Source organism: Pteropus vampyrus, unplaced genomic scaffold (assembly GCF_000151845.1).
Source record: "Pteropus vampyrus isolate Shadow unplaced genomic scaffold, Pvam_2.0 Scaffold34, whole genome shotgun sequence".
NCBI classification, from domain to species: domain Eukaryota; kingdom Metazoa; phylum Chordata; class Mammalia; order Chiroptera; family Pteropodidae; genus Pteropus; species Pteropus vampyrus.
The window spans coordinates 1,643,206-1,649,814 of NW_011888815.1; positions in this window are offsets into that span (position 1 = coordinate 1,643,206).

The window sequence follows — 6,609 nt, forward strand, 5'->3', positions numbered from 1 at the left end:
TGTTTCTGTATTATTTTAATGCCACTGCTATACTTCCAGACATTACAGCAGTACAGCACTTCATTGTAAATCTGTCCAAGGGTATATTATCCTTACTCAGACCAAAAAGAAAACGAGTATCCATTCAGACAGGCAAGTTTGCAGGATCCAGTAGACCAATTAATTCTTGGATATACATTAATCCTGGTTATTTCTCTCGAAGTTATTCAAACCCAAGCTACGGACATCAGGCTGCAACTTTCAAGATCATCTCTTTGTACATCAATTTAAAAAAATTTTAGGTCCACACTTCCCCCGTGGCTTTTAGTTTTCAGCAGCCTGGAATTTCCTGCTTATGTCTTTCTTGGCCAGCATGACCTAGGTCATCATCCCCTGGCTGTGATAACCAGAACACTGGGATACCCTGGTCTTTTGGCATTATTTGAAATGTATGGGTGCCATACTAAAGTCTCACTATAATTCATGGAAACATCTAGAGGTTTTTATCTCCCAGGAGAGACAGAACCAAGGTCGTACGATGAATGTTTCCTTTTTTAAGACATTTGGCCAATTTCCCACCATGGAACACAGTTTCGAACCTCCTCTCCGCTGAGGTATTGTGTGTGGGTGCCGGTGCCTGGAAGTCCCTGTGTATTGTCCCAGTGCAGCCTGGCTAAGTCACGTTCCCCATATGTCTCCTTCTCTGCTTAGGCAGACGGACGTTAGTTTCCTGTCCATGTTTTAAAATCAAACAGAATTAATAGAAGAAAGAGAATACCGATTTACATTAACCTCTTCTCATTAAAATTAATTAAAAAATTAAACGGGTCCCTTTATAGCCAAATGTGTATGCTCGTACTCGTTACTTTCAGCATACTTTACGTTAACTTTTTTCTTAACATTGTTAGGAAATTATGGCCTTTCCCAAACTCATCATATTTCAGTTAACCACAATTATTATGTCCTTTTGGATGCTCAAATTATAATTTGGCCGGGGCAGGAGGGACTTCTAAGCTAGCTCTTTTTTCTTTTAGCTCTGTCTCTGGTATCTCTGTTTCTAGCGACGATAGGGTACTCCAGGCTCATTCTGCTCTGCGTGTGTGCATGTGTGTGCGCGTGTGCATGTCCGCATGTGCACACCCCTGGAGTTTTAGTTCCCTTCCAGTGAGACACTAGAGATCCAGATCTGGGCATTCAGGAGTTCATGTGAGACTAGGAAGCCAACAAAATGCTACTGGTGTTGGGTCACTCCTAGCTGGAGAAATACTGCTTTTTTTTTATGTCATGAGCTCACACTGATTTTTTTTCCTAATATTATTAACATAATTAAGGCGCCGTATTTGACTCTTCTTCCAGCATGAGGTTTTATCGACCTCTAAGACTTTCCAGTACATCGACACGACCAACCACCTCCGCGCGAACCTTCTTTCTTTCATCATTCTAGCTGTGATATTGGCTTTGGTCGTCAGGTCACACTGACATTCAAGGACTTTGAGCACGTGGTCTGTCCTCCCATCTCCTCGTGGCTCTCATCACGCCGATTCCCATTCTCGCCCCCGATGTCTCCTTGGCCCCTGGGAAATGTCCCCCAGTGCGTTTGGCCCCTGAGGACGGTGACATGTTGCGTTTTTGCTGTTGCAAGAAGAGCTAGGCTTCACGCGTCTCGAAGACGCCTCTCGGCTTGGGACTCAGTCCCCGTGCACCCCCATATTTTGTCCACCTTTCTTCTGTTGCCAGTTCTCTCTCTACAGATTTCAGTCGTTGACTTGCAGCGGTTGGCAGATGGGAAGACAAAAGCAGAAAGATGTCGTCTTGAGATAGCCTCTCCCACGAGAACACCGAAAGCCCAGAAGCGCTGTTTTTCCCTGTCTCGGCCTGGTTAACGTATCTCCTTCTAGAAGTCCTGGTTTTCTTAAAAAAAAATTTTTTTTTTTACAGCGATCTTCCTTGACTGGGTAACTCCAGACTTAATAATCTCTTTGATTAGGGGATCCGGAACTCTCCAAGGGTTTGCTCTGGCTATTAATTTAGTTTCCATCCACGGCTAGGTGTTGCTGGGGGCCACCACGTTGCGGGTGTGCCAGGGATACCCTCTTCTCTGTTCACTTAGGCACGGGGCTCTAGACAAAGAATTGGGAGAACCCTTGCTTTGAGCGATGAGAGCTGGAAAACAGAGAAGACGAAGGATCTTTTTCCCTCTCCAAAGATCTGATAATTATTCACTTACATTTTTTGCCTGCGTGTGGTTCTTTCATCCATCTGTGTTTATCGTCGATTTCGTTTTGGGCCACTGCATGGTGAGGCTATAATTTGACTTAATTTTCTCCACCGTTTGATGGATAACCTCTCTGTTTCCATTTTTTGTTGTACTTATTTTATTAAGCTGGGATACATACTAGAGTCTATTTCAGGGCTGACTGTTCTATTGGATCAATCTGTCTACCAGTGCTTGAGCGAGTGCCGTACGGCTTTGTTCAATGTTGCTTGCACTATATCTAGTAGGACATGCCTCCTTAATCTAATGGCCCCAGTTTTCCTATTTCAATATGTTCTTAATTTTTTTTTTACTTGTTATCTGTATAAATTTTAGAAGCACTAAGCAACATAAAGATAATATGGCTTATCTTTTGGTTTTCATCATGTCATTGAAGTGTTTAACATGGCACTGCAAAATCATAATAGTATTTATTGTTCTTTTGCTGTGTTATCTTTGTCAGTTTTATATCAGCATTACACTGACTTCATAAAGTGACTCTTTATATTTTTTGCTTTCGTTTTTTATATCTGTAAAAATCATGTAATACGAAATTGTCTGTCTGTGAAAGTCTGAAAGTTATCACTGGTGAAATTTTTAGACAGCAGGATGTTAGAGGCAATTATCTCAGGGTCAGGTAAAATTTTCCAAGAAAATATCCATTTAATTCAGTTTTTTTTCAAATTTATTAACATGGTGTTTTTCATTTTTCTCCTTTTTGTGTCCATTAATGTTCTTTTTTTTTCTTCTGTTTCTCCATGTGGATTTTGAATTCACCATTTTTTTAACTGCATCTACACTGACATTTATCCTTTTCACTTCTTTGCTGAGCTTTATACTATATTAAGAGAGATAATTTACAATACAGGGCTATGAATATCGTAAGTAGCAAATACAAGCTATGTGGGAGAAAGGCATATGAATCTAGCTAATGGGCAGGTGGCGGGTGGCATGAGAAAAACTCTGAGGAAGAGGAAATAAGCTTCAGCTCACCCCAAATATTAGTTTCAAGCCCAAGAAGTTGGCTTAGGCCCAATTCTGTCCATGGTTGGACACGCTATACGATTGGTATATTTCAGAAAAAGAAAAAAAAAATCCACCCGGAGGGTAAGAATCTAAGCATCTATTTTCCACCCAGTGACAATCAGAAGTCATTCTTTGCATTCTATTTCAACTTTGTATTTGCCCATGAACAAAATTGAAGCTGGCAAAAGATGGTTCATGTGAACAACAGTGTCTCATTGTGTGGGATTACACTGAGGCTGCTTGCTGGGAAATCTTGCTTTCGCCCAGGAACAGTGGAAGATATTGTCATTATTTCCCCCGTGCCCATGAAGTTCACCTACTTTTCTCCCACATCAGTAAACTGACGGTCCTTCCCAGCGTGGGGGAGGAAAAGTCTCCACATCCTAATCACAGCTTAGTAATATTTTAGGACTCAAAGCCAATTGATCGTCCCTTGTCACCCAATTTTCTTTATACTTCTCTAGATCAGATTTCCAGATTACGTGGCTTCTCAATGTTTTTGGAGTCTCTCTAGTGGCCAACAAAGTAAGGAATCATGGAACCATCGCTTTAGCTAGCAGAATTTTCGACTCCCTTAGAAAAGTCACCTGGCCCAGAAAAGTTGTCAGGAGACAAAAATAATCACAAGGGCCTCACAGTCATTTATAATGCCCATCATCCGTAAATTCACCATCCACTGCTAGGGGACTAGACAAATGAAAAACGCTCCAGCCTGGAGGTGGTGGCTATGGTATTTCTCCAAGGCAACATTTAGGGTCACCCAGTTGATGCGTTGGGTGGGGTTTAAACTCTGTTTGCCTTACTTATCACATGATGGTCAACTGTCCATTTCAGAGGCTGGTTGGAGGGGGCGCTGCAGATCATGGGAGGCCTAGCTCCCATCTTAATCTCCTTCCCCCTCTTCGCTAATCCCACCAATTTGGAGTAGAAAAAGCAGGTTTCAACACCTGCCATTTGCTAGCTGCGAGCTCCCCAAAGCCACTTGTTGCTTTCTTATGAGTAAAATGGGACTAATAAGACCAGCTGTCCTTGTTGGGGGATGTGAGTGAGGTGCGGGACATCAAAGCACTCTGTCTGCAGTCACGTGCTACACAGACACGAGGCTGGATACTATTTTTCTTCTGCTCCTTCTGTCTGTGTACGAGACAAGCTGAGCAGAAGTGCCCGCTGGTCGTAAACCCACCTTTCGATCCCAGGAACCCTGCTCTAGAGGTGAATAAAGGCTAAGCATGAAGGAAGGAAATCGAACCTGTTAAATTCCTTCTTTCTGACTGTCATGAGGCTGACACCTAATTTCCTTCAGGCCAACTTTGATTATTCTTAAGACTTCAGGCACAGAATTATTTTCATGGCTGCTTACAGCTAATTATAGGGAAGACCCCACACCCCTAATCTGGAATCCTCTATCTGCCAGCAAAAGTGTTTGATTTCTCTAAAGAAAGTTAAGTTTTTATCTAAAATAAATGGTCAAAACTAAAAAAAGCGTGTGCCCCTCTTGGACTGTACATGAGCAAGGAGAGCTGGAATTAGATTCAAGTCCTGTCCCTTTTGAGCTATGTGACACTGGGCGATTCACTACACATCTCTGTGTCTCCATATATAATATAATAATGATGTGAGTTCCACCCTCATATTACCACCCAGAAACAGACCACTGGGTGATAAATGAGACAGGATGTAAGAAGTCATTAAGAACCAGGGCTGTGACAGCAGACACCTTGGTTTCAAAGGTTGGCTCTGCCATTGACTCAATATGTGACATTGGTAAGGTTAGTTAACCTTTCTGGACCTCCCTTCTCTTATCTGTAAAACAGGGCTAATTTAACTAGTTTAGAGCATCAAACTGGAAATGTGGGTGAAGCACTTGGAACCAACGGGTGCCTGGCTAGAGTAAACACACAATAAACATTAGCTCTCGTTATTAACAAAGTACGAATGTAAATAAGACTTGAAGACTCTAATGGGTTCTGAGCGTCATTTCAACAGCAGCAGGATCCCTGTTTAGAGACAAGCAAACTGTCTCAGCTCAGTTCGGCAGCTCAGTGTGGAGGGAGGGAGGGAAGGGCCAGCTCATCACGGGTCTTCTCAGGAGAAAGTGAGGGAGCACTCTCAGGACACCAGAATGGTGGAAGGGCCAGGGGTGGAGGAAAGGATGCTGTGGGAAAGTTGGCTATGAATGAGGGGAAGGTGAGGGGAGAAGTAAGGCCACAGACTCCTGGAGAATGGTGTAGTTGCGGTGACAGGATTTGGGATAAATGGAAGAAGCCTCTGTGGGTGGGTGGGGGGAGCCCATGCGGATGGGGGCAGCCCAGACAAGGGGAGGGGAGCATCTGAGAGGGACACCAAGCCCAGGTGACATCATGTCTAGAACCGCAGAAGGAGGAAGCAGTTTACATTTAAATAGTATGCCAAGTCGACACCCCCATCATTATGCCACCCGTTCTCAGTCAAGTTCTCTGGGAGTAAGTGAAAATTACGGATGTGTTAATTGCCATTCAGTTTCAAAGTGAAGCCTGCATTGGTGCACAGGAGCCTAGGAGAGTGGATATTTTGACTCAGTGATTAAGGAAAGTAGTTTCAAATGATTGGTTGAGCCCCCCAGTGGACCGGGCGGAAGTTGCCGAGTGCCTCCTGGTACTTGTCCAGTCTTTCCCACTTTCCTCTGAGCTTTCAAAGCCGTCTGAGGACCAGCAGATCCTAACGGTAGTGACCCCAACTCCTGGTGATGATTTATACAGAGCGGCTGCCCTGGCGCCCGGACATTGAGGCCAAAGCCAAGGAAGGTGTCCAGGGCCACAACACTAGGAGTGAGGACCAAGGCAGGCCTGTGGCTCATCGCTCCAGCCGCCGCTGCATCCCGAGGGACTCAGGGCGGACGGAGGGCTGGACAAGGCCCTCTGCTGGGGTCGCTGCGACCCTGCAGCCGCCTAGACGCTGTGGCTGGCGGGCGACTGTTAGTCTGTGCAACGAATCGAACTTCCCCTCTTACTGTGTCTCTCTGCGCCTCCCTCCTTTCGGTCTGGGGCGCTTTAGGAGCAGAGGCCGGCCGGCTGCAGAAGCTGCGAGCAGCTCTGACCTCTGGCACCTCCCCAAACCCTAGAGCACAACATCTGTCCCCAGAAATACCGGGCGCAGGCGAGAGCGCGCGCCAACCTCTTTCTGGGTACTCGGTCTGTTCTCTCTTCCTAGAAACAGCCCCCGCCCTGCAGTCTAGCTCCCCGAAGCGCCTCTGCGCCCCGTCTCCGCGCCGCGCGTCCCTCCTGCAGTACCGCCCAGCGCCCGCGGGGGCGCCCCATGCCCCGCAGCGCCACCTGGGGGCCGGGCACGGCCTTCCTCCCTCCGGGGCACCC